Genomic DNA, 21,195 nt, shown 5'->3' with positions numbered 1-21,195 from the left:
CCATAAACACCCTTCCAAAATATGAACAATTATTGGAATATATTGCAAAGAATGAGTTAGTTAATTTTTTGGAACAATGGGAAGTATTATGCAAAGAACAATGTGGATTTCGAACCAATCAATCTTGTGAAATGGCTATTAACTTGGTTTTAGAAGATTGGAAAGAGGAAACCGATGAGAACATGTTCGTAATTGCAGTTTTTTTGGATTTTAAAAGAGCCTTCGAAACAATAGACCGAGAAATAAATATTAAAAAATTTTAAAAAATAGGAATAAAAGGAAAAACCATAAAATGGTTTGAAGAGTACCTTTGGCGATAGATACCAAATAACGAAGGTGAATGATGAAATTTCTGAGCCCCTCAAAATTTCATTGGGAGTACCACAAGGATCGGTTCTCGGACCGGTTTTGTTTATTATATACATAAATGATATCGTCGAAACATTCAAATATTCAAAAATAAGACTCTTTGCAGACGATGCCTTAATATATATATCGGGAGAAAATTACAAAACAATTATGGACAGACTAAATCATGATATTAAAAGTGTATCACTGTGGCTAAAAATTAATAAATTAAAATTAAATGTTAACAAAACTAAATATATGAATATAGGAAACAAAAGAATAGAAATTACACCATCAATTGTAATAGAAAATGAAAAACTTAATGAAGTCACTGAAATTAAATATGTACGTGTAATGTTGGATTCAAAACTTACATTTAATAAATAAGATTGCAAAAAAAATATCAATTTTGGGAAGGATCAGAAGATTTATTGATAAGGACTCTTGCAAAACTATTTACAAAGCAATTATTGAACCACACGTTAACTACTGTAGTAGCATTTTATTTTTATCAAACAAAGAAAACATAGATAAACTAACTGTATTACAAAATAAAGCCTTTAGAATCATTTTGAAAAAAAAAACAGATACACGAAGGTAAAGTCGATGGTAAATGAAATGAAATTATTAACATATAAACAAAGAATATTTTACAAAACAATGATATTTGTTCATAAAATTATAAACTCTAATAAAAAAACAGAATTTCGGAAAAAAATTGATCGGAACCAGCATGAACACGATCACAATACTAGAGAAAAGAACAAAATTAGACTTCCATTTAGGAAAAAGGCAAAGTCACAAAATTCAATTTTATTTAAAGCAATTAAAAAGTATTACGAAATGGAAAAAAATATTTATGAAGAAAAAAACATATCAAAATTTAAAATAATGGTCAAGACATATGTGATAAACAATTTATAAATTAAATATATTTGCAATGTTATTATTAGAACACACATAACAATATGTATGATATGTGTGCCCTACTTTAAAATTTAAATAAATAAATAGAATGGGACCAAAAATGAGTGGTATACCTGTTTACTGTCTTCTGTATGCGGATAATGCCGTGCTTCTTGCTATCAATAAAGAAGTCCCGCAATTCTTTGTAAAAAAAGTCTACGATGTACGCAAGAAAAGTGATTTTCTTATGAATGTTGATAAATCGAAAGTGATGGTTTTTGAAATGGATTAAAATATAACTAAATGTTATATTTTCATTATTATGAAACAAAAGGGGATCGAGGAACACTGGGGTTGAAATAACAATGCAGTTCACTACGCACCATTAGGTGTGAGAAAAGGAATCTTGATGATGTGTTGAATTATTTTTAAATTAATACCCAGACATATAATTATTTTTAATTAATAAAAAAAATATTAAATCAATTAAAAAATACTAAACAAAAACCTTATACCAAAAGGAAAAATATTTTTGAAAAGAAAAGTCTAGGCGTTTACAGGGTGATTTAAGTGGCAAATATACACACTGTGTATATTTGCCACTTAAATCCTTTTCACTATATTTTATTTTTTATTTTTATTTATTAAGGAAAAACAACAATTGTTATATAAGAATACAATATATAATAAATAGTACATACATCCAGTTTAAGTTTTTCGCCAATATAACGAGAGAACATGTTACACAGTAAAGAGAAAAATAATATATTACAAAAGACTTGAGAAAAAAAAGAGCTCGTAAGAAGGTTTAGGGATGAGGAAATAGAGTGGATATATCTATATCTTCCCTATACACTAATCCTTGCCACTATAATGCCTTTGTTTAAACATCTTATTTTATTTATTTATTTTACTTTTTGTACATAATATTAATTGTACATTGGCGGGTTTATTGCCAAATAGCAATTTCTTCTAACCAACGAATGAAATAAAACATATCATAACAGAGATGAAGAACATTTAAGAGAAGGTAATACATAAGTTTAGGCATCTACAGGGCTTATGCCCTGTCGTTGGCTGGTTTAAGTGGCCACTGTACACGCTGTGTAACATTCATCATTCTGCCCATATTTGAACATCTTTAAAAGAAAGAAAACAAGCTAAAGATACGTATATAAAAATAGAAATAAACGTATTTGTTTATAAATTACCTTAAATCAAAACTTTTACTCAATGGGAAAAAGGAAAAATGAGGGAAAAGGAAAGCAGGAGAGATCAAGGAAGAGAAAGGAGATGTTTCTTCAGACGTGATTTAAACAGAGATAATGTAGTAACATCTTTGATGGTGGATGGGAGATGATTCCACAGTCGAGCCGCATGGACACTATATGAGTTAGAGAAGAAAGAGGAATTGTGGATGGGTATTAAGAGAGTGCTTTGAGAATTAGAACGGAGAGGTAAACCATGAACTGATAAGCGTTGAAATTTTTCGCGAAGGTATATAGGAGCGTAAGGACTATAAAGTACATTGAACAGAAGTGAGAGGGAGTGAAAGTCTCTCCGCTGTCTAATTTTGAGCCATTTCAGTTGCCTACGATGATCAGAAATGTGGTCATATTTCCTAAGACCAAAAATATACCCTTTGCATGTTTTCTGAAGTCGTTTAAGTTTATCGAGTTGCTCGCAGCTTAAATCAGTCATGGAAACATCACCGTAATCTAGAAAGAGTAGTAGTACTTCTTGTACGAGAGTGCATTAAGCATCAATGGGTAAGAACTTTTGCAACCTTCTAAACGAGTGTGGACTGAAAAATATTTTCCATTTGGAGTCAGAGTGCGAAGAGGCTTCTTAAACTTAAACTTAAAATACTTGGATCAAAAAGGGAAGTCAGAAGAATAAACAGAAGAGAATTTCAATAAAACTATCTTCAAAAATAAAATTTGCATACCAAACAGGATTTTTTTTTCACATAAACGTATTCCCTTATTTTCTACCTGGCAAATGGCAATAGAGCAATGAACATTTTACACACTATAGAGTTTTATAAAATTTACCATTGCCGTGTTCCTGAGGTTCTGTTTTTTTGATAAATTGTTTATTATAGGAACTAGGGCCATCTAAAAACCCTTAAAAGCTCTCAGTTTTATGTGGCATCTTTAAACGTATTTCATATAAATATATAACTATTTTTAAATAAAGGAAAACGTTCCGATACAGAAAAAGTTTTTTTTTACTCTTTAAAAAAAATGAGCAAATGCGGTTCGGTTTTGAGGTGCGGACAACGAAACCTTGATTTTGTCTATTTTAATAAGACATTAAAGGTCCGACGTAAAGTGGTCTTTTTAGCACAGCATCGGGAAGGCATTTTTAAGATAATGACAAAAAAAATATGTTCATATACTTGACAAAATGCCCTTTCACCACATGTCCTCACAATTGCACGTAGTTATAGAAGAAAGTAGCTAGTGCACAATTTAAAGGTTAATTGTTTGTCCAGCTAAAAACAACCAGACCGCTTTCATACAAATATATTTTTTAATCACCTTCTGAAAATGGTGTCCATCACAAAAACGGCATTTCTCAATTTACCGATAACACCCACAGCACTAGAAAACCTTAACGAATTTTAAAAATGATTAAAATCATTAAAACTGGTCAAATACATAACTAAATTCTTTTTTTTAATTTGAAAAAAACGAATATATTGATTGTTTATCATTTGTTAAAGTCAAAAACATTCCAACTGTTGTGGAAATTTGTTTATTCACTCTTTTCACAAAGGTGCTATTATCTCAGTTTCACTTTTCTATGGCTGGCTGCTTCCTGCATAACAACGTTCAGTTTATATAATCCAAAACACAAAAATAATAATGTATATGTACATTAAGTTTATTAAAGACATTTTAAATTTATCTCCTGCTTGACTTTTAACTTTTTAATTTTAATTCTTAATTTAACTTTTAATTAAAGCTTTTAATTTAAACTTTTAACTTTAATTTTAATTTAAACTTTTAATTTTAATTCTTAATTTAAACTTTTAATTTTAAATTTTACTTTTAATTTTAATTTTAATTTTTTATTTCAACTCTTAATTTATACATATTCATATGTACATTTACTACCTGCATCTAATAAATTATTGTTGGATGTGAATTTTTACAAAGAAATTTAAATGTTCATGGAAACAGAGAGAGAGTGATGAAAGTAGAGTTGGAGCTATACAATTTCTTCTACCTTTTATGTACTTTTTATTTAATACTCATATTTTTACTTTTTTAGAATTCAATTATTTTTACCCTCTTCTCCTGCATTAATAATAAATTAGTGTGAAATCTGTAATTGGTCTTACTTTTTTAAATTGTTCTTTTGTACCTTGTTTTATATAAAGACTGTATGATTTCCTTAATAAATAAATATCTAATTTTAACTAAGTATAATAATTTATATCAAACTTTCGGTTGTGTTCATTTAATATACATACGAGTGCATACCAAATCTTGCAATAGCAAAGCATTGTCAGGTTCAGTTCGTCTATTTATTTTTTTAAATATAAAAGACAATGTTTATACGTGCGTCCTCGACAGACTAAAAAACTACTGGAGCAATTTACGCATGGTTTTTTTTTGCAAAATAATGAACTTTGCCCTGGATAAGTTTTATAGCCATTAAAATCTTAAATCTGATTATTAGACAAGAATGTATGTACGATTATTCTGTCGATTTAAGTTCTTTTTTGCACAGTATCGGGGGGGCATTTGCGAGAGAATCACATAAAAACAATGTTCAAATATCTATTCATGAAACTTCTTAGCCACCCCCATTTCTGTTAATGATTAATTGTAAAAATATTAATAAAACATAAATAAAAAAAACACAATCTTCCATATTGAGAACTAAAAAGATTTAAACTCTTTGTTTTCTTGTTGTTTAAAAAAAACTTTTTTTTAATTATTTTAACGAATAGTAATGTTTGTGACTATCATAAATAAATCTATTCATTTGGTTTTGAGTAAACAGTTTATTTTAGAACTGTCATATGTCAGTCAAAACTTGGCAAATGTTGTCTTAAAGTATTGAATTAACGTGAATTGTAAGCTGAGTAATTATGAGCGTATTTGCATTTTAAATGCTCATAGCTCAAAATAAATATTGAGAAATGTTTAAAAATAAAGCGAATGATTTTCTTTAAAACAACTTACTTGTGGATGCCAATAAAAATAAAATTATGAATGAACTCATTTAGGAAAGATCGCGTATTTACGTATTAAATACGCGCTGGAAAAGTATTTTCTACGCTCGCGTTTAGAATACCACCCCAGTAGCTCAATCACAAATAACTAACAAGTGCTAATAAGCGACGTGATAACAATTTTTCAGCATGGTTGTTTATCGTATTCGCGATCACAATGGAACATCCGTGAACACCTAATATTAAATGTCAAAATATTTACGTTTCGCGACGTATAATCCTGCTGCGCAATCACATATTTGAATTTTACCGGTGTAAACATAGAAAATATTCAAAAACTGCTATTTGTATTTATTTATCATGCTACTCATTGCATTTAGCCGGCGATCGGCAAATCAAATGTCAAGAAAAGCTGTCATCATAGTAATTGTAATTTAATTTTCACTTTTTTGTATTAGATACTCCTTACTATTTTGCAAACGCAATATATTGTATTATTTTTTATAGTAAACACTGATTTATCGCGAATGAACTGTATTTATTTACGAGAAAAACAAAAATCAAACCAACACGAGCGTTGACTTAGAGATTACACGCGCGTTGACTTATGACTGTGATAACTTAAGTTAATTTGATCATTGTGATCGCTCAAATGCTTAGTATGTTTTTAAGCACGTCTATAGTTATTTGTGATTGAGCTACTGGTTGTGATAACAATATTTCTCTTTATCTTTTCAGGTGGTTAGCTAGTATTGGACAGTGAACTTTTTTATGAAGTGAAACCGGGACTCTCTTCCTACAATGATGACCCACAGAAGGTTATTATTTTAAGAATTAATTATTATTATTATTATATTAATTTTAAGCGAGCAGCTTAAAGCTGATATGCTTAAATCTATTTTAATGAAACTTAGCTGTTGGCGCACTTAAACTTTTCCGAAACAAATCCAGTCCATTTTCGAACCCATTGAGACTACACATCGAGATCAGCTCTTGTGGGAGCTTATTCCAACCATCAACAACCATATTGCCCAGGAAATGATTCCGTGGGTTTAGATTGAATCTCCTTTTCTCCAACCTGAGACTGTTCCCTTTTTTTCCAGAAGTCAAAATCTGCTATTCATCAAATCTTCCAAGAGCAACTTTTGTTTTTATGCCCCAATGCCCAGAATAGAGAGACTAGTCAATTCGTCACACAGCTTGGAATTCTTTCGGATAGATCTTTTCGCCATTAATACAGTGTGGGATGAAGACGGATAGGCATGGGTTAGCTTGAAGTCCTATATATTGATCGCGTTAATGAATATATTCTTCTTCTTGCAGTGCCTTGTCAGGTCCCCTTGACTTTGGCGATCACTGCAGCGAAAGCACCTTGGTCCTGCGCTAATCTTATATTCCGCAGCCGGAACAACTGCTTATTAGATGTACTCGCCGTAGTGATTCCTGGGAAAAGTTGACCAGAGTGGTTTCCCGTTGCCTTTTCCGGTAGATTTTTCTATCGGGGTTATCTTCCCTTACCTGGTTGATTCTAGTTTGGAGGCGCCAGAAACTCGCCTTTCATCCTCTCGTTATCTGCTGTGATCATACCGTTACGAAAGTGATTCCATTGTCCAGGGTTTGCGACGTGGACGCTAACGAGGTGGACTAGTCAGTAGTGGTGCCGGTGGAATGCAACTGGACGTTCGCAGCATTTTATAGAATCACACCCTCCAGCTAGATGTGACTCAATGCGACCCTACTGATTTATCGAACCTCCGAATTTATTAATATACTAGCGGACCCGACAGACGTTGTCCTGCCCGAACGTTGGCTTGCTTGCTATAAGCTTGGAAAAAGACTTTTCATTGGTAAGTACGTACTTAGATACTTGTTTGTGATTAAATTCCAAAACTAAAAATTGAAAATATTCAAATATTGAATTTAAGGAGGTACCGAGGTACTTGTTTATGGTTAAATTCCAAAAAATAAAATAAATATTTTTTCAAATATGGCATTCTTTTTGCAAACGTACTTATGTAGGAATACGATTTTTAAAAATGTATTGAATTTAATATTATTTTAGTATTTCCAAAAATCCAGATAAAATAAATAAATGAGTAGAAATTATAAGGAATTTAAGGAAAAAATCTGATTGATATCCACAAAAAACAAATGCTGTATGTAAACAAAAAAGCAAACTTTTTTTAATACCCAAAAAACAACATTTTTCAATTTATTTGTAAATGCATTCCCTTCAAATGCAACCCTGGTAGATCGGTGAATAAAACATTAATGCTTCTTACTTCTTTTTTACATATAAGATTGAAGATTTTAATATCTACGAACACACACAGCGCAAAGATCTATATTTCCCTGAAAACCACACGTAAATCGGTTAAGCCGTTTAGGAGGAGTTCAGTGATATCACACTTACAGAGGAGTTATATATATAAAGATTGTATATGCCCTTATTTGTCTTTGCTACGAAGTGTTGTAATATTTTTGTTCAGTTTCTTGTACATATGTTTCTTCGAATAACTGTTGTAATTGCCTTAGGCCGTTTATAGAATAAATAAATAAATGTTAAAACGCTGTCATGGCCTTCACGGTATTGACATAAATAAATAATGTAAAACATTTAAGTTTATAATTGAAAATTCTTGATGGAAGTTCATTGTAATTTATTATATAAATAAAACACGAGTGATACTTTAATCCACAAATTTGGAATATCCAGTGACCGTTTTCATTGCTTTCGCGACATTTTCGAGACTGGTATCTTTTATTAAGGAGTTCAATGTATTTATCATCAATCCTTACCTCTGTTTTGTATGTTCTGTTCTGTATAAATACATTTAACTTTTTAATAAAGATACCAGTCTCGAAGATGTCGCGAAAGCGATGAAACCGGTCACTGGATATTCCAAATTTGTGGATTAAAGTATCACTCGTGTTTTATTTATATAATAAAAATAATGTAAAGTTCGTTTTACAATTATTGAAAAACATATAAATAAAAATATTTTTGGACTTGAATTTGTAGTTGTAATAACCAATTAAGATTCAAAGATGTTTATAACCCTCAGCCCCTTGTTAAGTACGCAAACATAATAAATTGGAAGATACACCAATTAGATTTATGTAAAGTTACTTGTTTTGATTTGAAAATCTATTTATGTTTTCTGAGTATGTTATGAATTACAAAATATCATTAATTCGATCCAGTAAACATATTAAGTAATGTAATCAAAACGTAATTCGAGTTTATTTTTGTTTTGTTATTATAAACAGGCGAATAATTTGAACAGCAAAATATGTTTTTTGTGGACTAAATAAAAATACGTAATTTTTGTTTAAATAAATAACGCGACCGACCGAGGGTGATCGATACTGCAGAAAGAGTGAAAAGACAAAATAACGGTGGGTGGGTCACGTGGCGAGACAAGAAGTTGATAGGTGGGCCCCCAGAATTCCAAATTAAAGACCCTGCGAAAATGAAAGGAAAGAGGGGAGTCCGCAGAGGAGGTGGACAGACGACGTCGCCGGATTCGCGGGGCATGGGGGGAAATACAGAATGGATAGAAAAACGTCGAAAAATTGGAAGATGCCTATATTCAGCACAGACTAATAAGATATCTTAGATCTCAAATTCCTTAAATAACTTGACGCTGGGGTACCTAAAGGGCCTTTTCAAAATTATTTTAATAATTGATTTTTAAGCAGATTTGAGAGGTTTTAATATCGATTTATTAATGTCTCCCCATCCTATTATGTCATAAGTTATAATTGAGTTACATACAATAAAATATAGTTGTTTGAGTTAAATTAGGGATAGAATGTTACGTATCGACTTGAAGATATGGGAAAGTTTTCTAATTTTTTGTGTTATATATTCTATGTGTTCTGTCCATTTAAAATATTTATCAATAATTATTCCCAAATATTTTAAATGGTGTACTGATTCAAGTATTTCAGAGCATATTTTTAATTGAAGGTTTTGTTTAGGCGGTCCCACTGTGGTTTAACTAAATGCTATATATATTGTTTTGTCAATATTTAAAGTTCAGATATTGTTATCCAGTAGGGGCGAACCGTGTATAGAAGCGATTATACACAGCTCACCATTATATTTGACTAACCATAATAATGTTTTATTGTAACTTTATTTACAGAAAAACAAATAAATAATTACCATTTATTTTAAGTCATTTCCACTGTTTGTATTTTTATCCTAATAAAAATATAAATTTTAATAAAGCGCGCCCAGCGCCCGCGGTGAGCCAAGAAACTAGCCGATTATTCCAGCTTATTTTTTCATACAAATAAGTATACTATATTTTGAATGTATTAACCCCAGTGCGGGTTTTTTCTCCTAGATTAAACTTGCAGATTACACAAATTATTTGAAGATTCTTGATTTGGAAAACAATATTTTAAACATTGTTTATTAAGGACTATTTTTCTTTAAGATGGTACTTTTGACATAAGACCATAATTTCATGCGTCATATTGCGGGACATATAGCACTCCACGCGGCCGTTTTTAGTACTAGTAATTGCTAGAACAATGCGGCCACTTGACATTTCAATCGAATACCTAATATCGACTGAATTCATGATGGTATTTTTTTTTTTTTTAAATGAATTATGTATAAAAATAATGGATAATATATCTATATAATATAATTTATCACGAAGTTGCATCGTTTGAGTTGATTTCATGAGTGAAAGTTTTTGTATATATACATAACCACAGAAAAATATCCATTTATTGTATATATTACTTACATTATATTATGCACCTCCTATACAGGTACAAATATATGATTTTTTTATAGCTTACCAGTAAATAAAATCACCATTTGCCACTGTTATCCAGCCACTTTTTTTATTAGATTGACGCTGTTTTGAGCCGCAGAATAAGTTTCATCCCATTTGTCACAAGTAAAAACTAGAGCAGTGTCATTTGCAAATGCAATTATGACAAAAAATTTTAGTGTATTGAATATTGGTAGTGTTTTAAATAGCCCCCAAAAATAACTCTGTTTTGTGATTGTTTCAGTTATAATATTAAACGACGCCGTAGTATCAAAGGACACTCCAATGCCCGGAAGGAAAATATGTAAGTTTTGACTTTGTAATTTTAATAGATATGTACCGGCTGATAAAAGTTCGGTAAATAACTTAACTACAAACGAAGTATTATAATAACTTTGCATCAAATTTGAATAAATCTCCTTGGCTAACGATGCACTTATTCTAACGTTAATTTCATGATTGGAAGCATTTCTGGAAGGCTTCTTTCAGAAGGATCTTCATCTGCTCTAGCATGGCCCTCTCGATCTCGGAAATGGTTTAAAAGGTTTTTCTTTTAGCACGGTTTTTACTTTTGATAGGATTAAAGTAATTGAATTGATGTTCATGATCGAATTTAATTAAAATGGTCGAACGAAAATCTAATGGTAAAAATCTGGTCATTTGAAATACCCCACCTCTTTTTTCTACTTGTATATGGAGGAGGATGAGATTATTAATTTTATTTTATTTTATTTATTTATTAATGTTTTTCTCTTGCAAACTATAATTAATAATAAAAATAATGTGACCTCAGGTCATAATGTGCCGAGGACACTAAACAATATAATTTTTTGGAATGTTTTTACATTTGAAAATTAACAAAGAAGACTAACTTAATAAACAGATATAATTAACAAAATATTCATATTTTAAAAAACTAGGTATATATGTACAACTATATTATTTATATTACAAAACGCACAATGAAAATAACAAAAACCTAACACAAGCTATTCACTAGTGGAGCGGTTGATTCAATATTGGTTTGGGCGAATGAGACAATCTATTTTACTTCTACCTAGCTCCACTATCCATTTTTTTATAGCCTTTTTAAACATTTTCTCGTTGCTAATTGTTTTAATAGATAGTAGAAGTAGTTTGAGTTTTATTCTCATAGTATTCTCTTAGTTATAGTTAATATGTTTTTTTATTCAAATTAAAATTATAGAGTATTGATGATCTATAATTTATGTAAAACTTTTATGAAATACCATTGAACTCGTCGTTAGTATATATTATTTATGTATTATTTATTTATATTTTTTAATGTAGTATATAATTATGAAATATGATTTATATAATTTAAAAAAAATGTATTATGGAAAACTAATATAGTGCATCTGAGATTTTAATTAACCAAGGCCCTATGAGCCGATCAACTGAGGCACGTAGGGCCGATTTAATAAGGTTATTGGGACAGATTTATTAAGGCCCGCAATGCTGATTACTAGCATATAACAGTTAGCAATAGCTGACTTATTAATTTAAATTATAGATTCTTCGCTATTTAATGTCAGTCGATTGATATTTCATGTATTATATCTGTAAATTGTGTGTGGTTTAAGTGGTATTATTTTGAGTGATAGATTGTTATTTATTACATTTAGATTGCTCCGAACAGTAAAAAATCAGAAATAGTCTCAAAGGGGCAAAATATTACGGAGCCTGAAATCCTAATCAATCAACTGAGATCCACAGGGCCGATAAAATGTGGCCCGAAGGGCCGAATTTCTTTAGCATCTAACAGTCGGAAATAGCCGGCTGTTGCCTGCTAGTATTTGATTTTATTTTATTTGGAAAACCAACAGTTCTACATACATATTTATAGTAAACGAACAGATATAGTGTATAAACTCAGAACCAATAACAGATTTCCACAAAGTATACAAAGTTATTAAATAAACATGCACTATCCTGGATTCAAACTAAAGATATGAACTCTTTTTTTCTATGATTTATTTTGTTGCCCTGTAATAGCAAGGAGTATTTTTGTCTTTTTTTATAATTTTTTTTTATTTCGTTTTTTAATTACTATAAAAAAATGCCATATAATCTTTAACAGAATATTTTACATTTTCTTTTTTATGTTACACAAAAATTATAACTGCCCATTATTTATTATAGGAGCAAAAATTCATTATCATTTTCTTGTATACCCACGAACAGGCCATGCCTTAATGGGATTTTTTTTTTACTATTTTTCTATTAATATGTATTTTATTGCTCTGTAATTATGCTTTTTTTTTTTAATACTCTGTTTTATTATTATTTTTATCGTAAAAAAACAAAAAAATAATAAAAAAATTTACATGTTATATAAATACATATAAAAATGTTATTTCATGTACTCGTTTATATATTTTTCAAAAATAAAAGTTTTTTTTTTTGAAGAACATTAAGTTGTTGTATTGAATGGATAATTTAATTCCTGTTTCTTGTTATATTTGTGTAAAATCATTTAACTAGCGCTGTTAGGAACAAATCACTGTAAAGATAAAAAAACATGAATCGCGTAACGATGTGTTAATTTCGATAACTGTTTTTATTTTATTTATCCAATGGTTTACTATTTGTGCTCGAAATAGCGTGGGTTTTGCTGTTTTTCTCAGAGACATTATACCTATCGTTTACCAATGTTTACCGTAGCACGGGTATGTTATCTCCCAACCAATATTGACATATAAAGGGGTTCTCAAAATTTCCATGAAATATATTCACCTCTTGTTGGAAAGGAAAATAAAATACACTAAAAAAATGTCGTCGGCCTCGTGGGGCAATGATCAGCACGTTTGCCTCCCATGCAAGAAGTCTCGGGTTCGATTGCCGACATGGTTGATACGAAATATTTATTTAAAAGGGGTACACTGGAATATTTCATAATCCCTGGACTGGTATCTGAAGGTCCAGCGACAATCCGCAAATTTCCACTTTCATTTATTTCTCAAACAACTGAATATTTTCATAATTTAATTATTGCATGTGCTCATTAAAATGCATGTCGTGGTGGTTTTATATTTTTGTGCAACAACTATGGTGAAGGTGTATAGTGGGTAATGCATGATGGTTTGCATGTTGGTTTAATTGGCGTCCTGATGAAGAGACGGGTACGTCTCGAAAATGAGAAAAAAATGAGAAAAAAAACGACTAATATTTAATAAAATTTAGTATTATATTTTTATTTGTTAGAACACAGTAAAAATAAACTAATTTTAAGTTGTATCTTGCAAAACGGGTGTGTTTCCTTTAGATCTGGAGGTTCAGCGACGATCTGCAAATTTCCACAAAAAAAAGCGTTCCTCGGTTATGGTGGCGTCCGTCTATTAACAACTGAAGGAATGACTCAATCAAATATAAAAAAATGTCTTTAAACGCTCTTCTTGATGCTTGGCAATCGCGATGGGAATCTTCCCCTTCAGCGAGGATTACTTTTCTTTTTTTTCCTGCAACCCGCCAGCGCTTCAAATCTTCTTGGGTTATCCCCGATCACTGGACTACGCAGTTTTTATCAAGTCATGGTAAATTTGATCAAAAATAATTTGTTTTTAATATTGTTGATTTCTCTTCGTGCTGCTGCGGATATCCTAATTAGTCTTCTGAACAAATCCTGTGGTCTTGTTCCTTTCCTCCTCTCTATGATTACCGAATGGAGCTTCTCGCTACTATCCGTGGCCCTGTCATGGGCCCTGTCGAATATACAGATCTGGTTGCTTACAAACAGAATTCCAAGGCTTTTAAAAAGTTTTGTAATCATTTCGGCGAATTGATCATGTCCAATCAATTTAATCCCAATCAGTAAAAAATTCACTTTCCTCTTTTTTAAATCCAATATAGTACATGTTATGTACTTCTGGATTACTTTCTTTCAGCACAAATACGCTAAGGCTACTAGATTACAGAAAGCTTTTACGGGCAGCTTTTCTTGTTCGGCAACGGTCTAGAATTTCAAACGTCCATGCGCTCAGTAGCTTCAAGACTTGTTGTTAACTTACTTCTATTATTTTTTTATTAATATCCCTACAGAGATGAGGTAGAATTTTTTCAAATTCAGGATTATGGATATTCGTATGGATATTCGAATTTGAAAAAATTCTACCTCATCTCTGTAGGGATATTAATAAAAAAAAATATATACACCTACTCCCCCTTGGGAGAAATCCAGATTTGTGTATGTACAAAAATACACGTACCAAAAATAATGTTGTACTTCTATTATTATAAATTTGCTTTTTATTTCGTTTTTAAAATATCACTTAAACTTTAAACTTCACTGTTAAATAAAAAAATAAAATAAATGTAAATAGGGGCTAGATTTCTTACCGTCCATGCGCTCTGTAGCTGCAAGATGTGCTGTTATCTAGCTCCTTTATATCAGAATTGTAATATATCATAATTAGAGACGAGGAACTAGAATCCCAACCGTCCATACACTCTGTAGCTGCAAGACGTGCTGGGATATTTATTTATTGTACAGCGCCCTTGAGGTGATTTTCACAAAAATGGCGCTGTATAAATTATCCAAACATATATAACGGGCAAATTTTCCGTGTATGTAGGCACCGTAAAGGAGACTTAAGTCCTCAGATGCGGTGTGCGGTATGTGGTGGGCAAGCTGTAACTAAGGGTGTTACAACTTATTTACTATCTAGTGTTATTATATATATAACTCGCAGACCCGAACGTTGGCTTGCCTGCTATTACCTTGGAAAAAGACTTTTCATTGAAAAGTAGGTACCTAGGTACTTGTTTATGGTTGAATTCTAGAACAAAAAATAATTCATTTTCAAATATAGAATTCTTAAGGCAAATGTCAAACTCGGCTCGTCTCACCATCGGGGAAGCACTTTATTCATGAATGCAATTTGCAAAATGTGTTCAATGTCAGTAAATATTATTTTAGTATTACCAAAAATCCATTAAAAAGAAACAAATGGGGAGAAATTATAAGGAATGTAAGGCAGGAATCTGATTGGGATCCATAAAAAGTGAATGTTGTTTAAAAAACAAAAAATTTTCAAACACATGAAAACAACATCCTTCCATTTTTTGTATATGCATTCTCATCGAGTGCGATCCTGGTAGGTCGACGAAAAAAGATTTATGCTTCTAACTTTTTTTACATGTTCGATTTAAAATTTTAATATCTACGAACACGCTCAGCGCAAAGATCTACATTTCTCTGAAAACCGCACGTAAATTGGTTAAGCCATTTAGGAGAAGTTCAGTAACATCACACGTACAGAATTATTATTTATATAAATATAAAGGTAAGTTAATTTGTATATAGTTTCGTAGGTGAGTTAGAAATCATTGTTTCTCACGCCCCCCTTTCTCACTCAATCATCAAGAATAATACTCCATAAAAATAAGAAATGTAGAGTACTTAACCTAGCCGGACCGAAGGGGGGGGATTCGAATCCCCCATAAACTGATTTGGTCAATTTCACTTTATGTACATAAGCATTCGGCACACTAACAAAAATGAATAAAATACACGAATGAGTAAAATATGTGTACGCGAAAACATGAATAAAAGTAATGAGAGATGCAAACCAATCATCTAACATCTTAGTAAATGGACAAATCATTGAAAATATTGATAGTTATATATACCTAGGACACGAAATAAAGCTCGGGAAAGATAAGATAGATTAGCATGGGCTGCCTTTGGTAACCTCTCATATATCCTAAAATCTCCAAGTATTCACATTACTTAAAGAAAGAAACTTTTTGATGCTTGTGTTCTCCCTGTACTGACATATGGCTGTGAAACTTTTGTGTTCACGAAAAAATTTTTACACATATTATCAGTGACACAGAGAGCCATGAAAAGGGTAATGCTGGGTATTTCGTTGAGAGAAAGAAAAACCAATACATGGATTAGTGCGAGAACAAACGTCACCGATGTGCCAACCAGAAATAGAGCTGGGCTGATCATATAGCCAGAATCACAGACTCTAGAGATGGACCAAAAAAGTCCTAGAATGGCGACCCAGAACTGGTAGACGAAGTGTCGGCAGGCCTCAGACAAGGTAGTCTGATGACATGAGACGAGTTGCAGGTCGTGGTTGGATGCGGTTGGCTCAGGATAGGGAAATATGGAGACTAAAGGAGGAGGCCCATGTTCACCATTGGACAAGAGACGGCTGATGATGAAACACTTCCAACGTTTTATTCTCCTGATGTTTATACAAGTAAGCGCTGGGGTCGTTTGGTTCCCCGTTCGGATCATGTGTAATTTTTGGATGATTAGTGAGGGGAAGGTTAACTAGATCTCTCACGGATTTACGGGGGAATAGTTTGGAAATTGAAACAAAAGGCGTTTGAATGTTGTTCACAGAGTTTATTATTTAATACAATCACGTTTACAGTATTAATCTGCCTTTTTCAACTTCTCTTAATTTAATTACTCAGATTTATTAAACCCGAAACTATTCAAATAAGCTACTCGTATTTTGATTAATGGGTGAAATTAATGATTTATTACAAGCTAAAGAACAATGAGACTAGAATATTTTATAAAATACAAAAAACAGATTAATCCAATGAAATCGAGGAGATGCTGCGACGAGATTTAATTTGTTTTATTTTACTTTATTTTATTTAGGAAACCAACAGTTCTAGATACATATAGTAAATAAACAGATATAGTGCATAAACTCAGATCCAATAACAGATTTCCACAAAGTATACAAAGTTAGTAAAGAAAATATATTACATATTATATAAATACATAAAAGTTTATACATATAAAAATGTTATTTTCATGTACTCGTATATATTTTTCAAAGATCTTTTTTTTTTTCAAGGAACAGTAAGTTATTGTAAATTCGGCGGGATAAGGACAAGGATGCTTGAAGACTGGATAAGGAGGGGAAGGGAGATGTACATATTTATTATTATTATGTCTATTAAGTTACATAATGCATATTTAGTGTAAATTTTGAATCTGGCTGAGTGATGTTTGTGTAGTCTTTGTCTTTAAATTTTGTATTGTACACTGAAAAAGTCCTACGAAAAAAAGCATTTTTGACATACTATGTTTTACTTATTGGTACATGAAACAGGTGGTAGATTCCTTTCCTCCTAGTAAAATAAGTTATATAATCTATAGATCAGTGGTCGGCAAACTCATAAGTCAAAAGAGCCAAAGATCAGCAGTACACACCTTTTTTTTCGTATTAAACTGTTGCCTCTTGAAAGCAAACACACCTTATAACGCAGTGAAAATTTCGGTATTTACTCTCTATTTCAAGAGTGCTTTAGAGACCACTTCTTTGACAATCTTGATCATCAAATCCATAACATTAATTCAGGCTCTCATAATTAATTATTGCCTGGATAATAGAAACAAAACCGCTCTCACTTCGGTCATACTTTAAGACTCGTCTGTTTAAATTGGAACAATTCAATCTAGTTCAATATGATGCTTCTCCATGCAATTAATGACAGCATTTGCAATATCCTCAATAATCCAAGTAGCAAGAGTACTAGAAGTTTGCGCTGCGTGAGCCGCACTCTAGTGGCTAAAGAGCCACACGTGGCTCGCGAGCCGCGGTTTGCCGACTACTGCTATAGATCCACGTTACAAATTCCATTCGATCCATTAATTTGTAGACTTTCAAAGGACAGCTTTCAATTATAGAATTTGCTATTTCAGTACACTCCAATAGTTAAGTGTACTGAAATAGCAAAATATCACATTTTTTTTACATTTTAAAGTAAAAAAGGGCTATGAAAAAAAAATTGTCACTTATTAGTAGAAAATAAAATATTTTTTAATTTGTGATTTTGAATTCCCGCAAAACGGCCATTCCATTGGCCACGCCCCTATTACGTCACGATTCGTGTTTTTTTGTTCCTGACCATTCAGGTTTGTTTTGAGCATTGTTACGAATCTTGACGTCACAACTATCAAGCCCAAACATGTCGCGTTTTTCTAATGACGTAATTTTTTTTTATTTCTTTTTTTAAATTAATGTATGAAAACATTTCTCCACAATATCCATATTTATTTTGAAAATTCCATTAATTTTTTTCAGTCCATTTTTCATGTTGTTATTTATTTAACACTTTTTATAAATTCCTTTTTGAATATGTTTTTTTTTTACATCTAAGCATGTTTTTCATTCTTTATTTTATTTATTACCTTTTAATTACTTTTACATTTGCTCATTTATGAGTAGTTTAGTCGTCTTCAGTTTAATGCGCGTATGCGGTTTCTGGACTATTATAATTCTATGCATATATGGCATTGTAAATTTAACAGGTAGTCAACAAAAAGAACCCTGTTTGGAAATAAGAAAAGATAATGTGTTATCGCGTCAGATCTAAATTAGCTTTGCGGTATAAAAACAATTACAGTAACAATTTCGGTCCCATTTTGATTTCATGGATGTCTTCCCCCCGTTATATTACTCTCGCGACAGCGAAATCTTGCGTGCTTGCGTATTCTCGCCATTTTGAATTATGTCTTTCATCCTGACGACCGTTTTCGCTCTCGCCCATATCTCGCATACTTGTAAATTAATTAAATATTGCCACATGTAAATTAACTTTACATGTTAAAAAATTAGGCGCGGTACCTGTTATGTTTAATATCATGACAGAGTTCACTTTACTTCCTAGTGGGAACTTGATTTCGTATGTTATTTCCGTGGCTGTCAGCGATTTAGTATCCGCTCGTGTCAGCAATTTGTCATTTGAAGGTTTTGATAATCAATATTGTTTACACACGGAAAATGTATGATTGAATTTCTGCATTGTCCTCAACATCTCATCCCAGCAAAATCTTTTGAACTGATGATTATTGATATTATTGATAAAATATACGATAGCAGGTCAGATGATATCCGGGTGAATCTTACTGATCGCACCACTTGCCAGATGGCAGATGAACTCTCAAATTGGTCTGGTTCACGATTAGGGGTTATCTTTATTTACTTTGCCACCGAACCCTAATACAATGAATGCAATTACCTACTTTGTACTGGGGTTCAGGCACTTTTTTGTTCGGAACTTCTCTCGTGGCAGGCAGGATCAGATCCTGTGGTCAGGAAGAAGGGGCATTTGACGTGATTTCTTGATTATTATATGTGATTACTTGACACAGCGGATTAAATGAATGATTGATCGCAAAAATAACTTATTCGTGGTCGCGGTGAGAATATCAAAGGCACATGAACACACAATGACAGTTTAGTTGTTATTTTGGTGCCGGAGATAATATTGGTACCCACGCTAGGAATTGCAACATCTTAACCAGGGTCCAGTAGGTAGCAAATAAATTTGAACGCCTCAACTTAGCAAATGTGTCATATACACATAAAGTAAATGTGACGTAACCACTTGCAGTAGTATAATTATTGTTTTGTTATATTTATTAAATGTCAGGCAAACGCAATAACCTGTACACCATTACTTCATTAATTTCCACTCGATTTGCTTTTGCAGGATTTTTACTTGTGGCCGTTGAATAAATTTGAAATTAATACAAAAGAATATAATAAATGTCGATCCACCCTAATTGAACCGTGTGGATTTGAACGATGCGTGCGAAATGGGAAATGGGCCATCTCTGTCGGATATCACGCGGCTGATTCGTTTATTTGGAAATTCCAGTAATAATAAACAGTGAAAGCACTCCCTCCACATAGCGAAAATCATTTAAAAGACCGCGGGTCTTCCTATCGCTTTCGCTCTTTCTAAAATACTATGTGTTTTTGTCAATGAACGAGTTACTCTTTAAACATTTTCAATTTCCTAAACCGCGCTTTTTACTGAATTAAACTCTGCTCCTTTCATTGCACTTTTTGCCGTGAGTTTACCAAATTATGTGGACTATAAACTGACATGGTGTACCAAACAAATCCACGATTTTATAATTATTGATTGATTGATTTGGAGTTTATTTTGTAGAACTCCATATTTAAACTTATAATATTAAAAATCAAACACCGATTTGAGTCTACTGAACACTTTATTTTATTTTTACAAATATAAAAACAAAAAATTCTTGACAATTGTTTCGCTTTGTTACGGTATTTTCAAACGAATGTGAAGATTAGATGGATTGAATGTCCTTATATTGTTATATAAGTCAAGGTACTTGAATAGAAAATAAAAATAATCTGATGAACTATAGCATGTACATTAATCATAATTGAGGGAAAAACCAATGGTTAAGGGCAAGGCTAATACCCGTATGCAGAGACAAAACTTAAGGTGAGGAAAGTACATTCTAATCTCAAATGCAGAGAATAACCCGAAGGTGAAGACAATAGAATGTACTTTCCTCACCTTAAGTTTTGTCTCTGTATACGGGTATAAGTGTTTAATAGGTAATGGGGAATTTAGGTATTTATATTTGAATTTCGGAAAAATATAACAAAATATTTATGGACATACATGTATGTATTGTGAGATAATTAATAAAGCTTTTTAGTTTTATAACTTAATAATTGTTGTCGAAAATATATCAATAATATTATAATAAGTTGCTGTTCATTTCAATTGTAAAACATGATTGAAATATTATGAAGAAATTTATACAAACATAAATGTATTAATATTATGTATCTTTTTTGGGTGATACCGTGTATGTTGGATTTGATCCGACGTTTCGGCTACCATTGCAGGAGCCATCTTCAGGGAAAACTGTGTGTTTTATAGAGAAATGTATGTGTTTAAGTACTAGTAATTTGTACCGTGTCACAGTCAGCAGTAGGCACATTTCTTGTTTTGTAGGAAAGAATACATTTCTCTATAAAACACACAGTTTTCCCTGAAGATGGCTCCTGCAATGGTAGCCGAAACGTCGGATCAAATCCAACATACACGGTATCACCCAAAAAAGATACATAATATTGATAACAGTGACCGTGAAAACCTTCGCACCTATAAATGTATTAATATACAATA

The sequence above is a fragment of the Micrasema longulum genome, unplaced genomic scaffold, assembly GCF_059751315.1.
Source record: "Micrasema longulum isolate JH-2025_06_02 unplaced genomic scaffold, ASM5975131v1 h1tg000039l, whole genome shotgun sequence".
NCBI classification, from domain to species: Eukaryota; Metazoa; Arthropoda; class Insecta; order Trichoptera; family Brachycentridae; genus Micrasema; species Micrasema longulum.
This window is presented reverse-complemented; position numbering follows the sequence as displayed.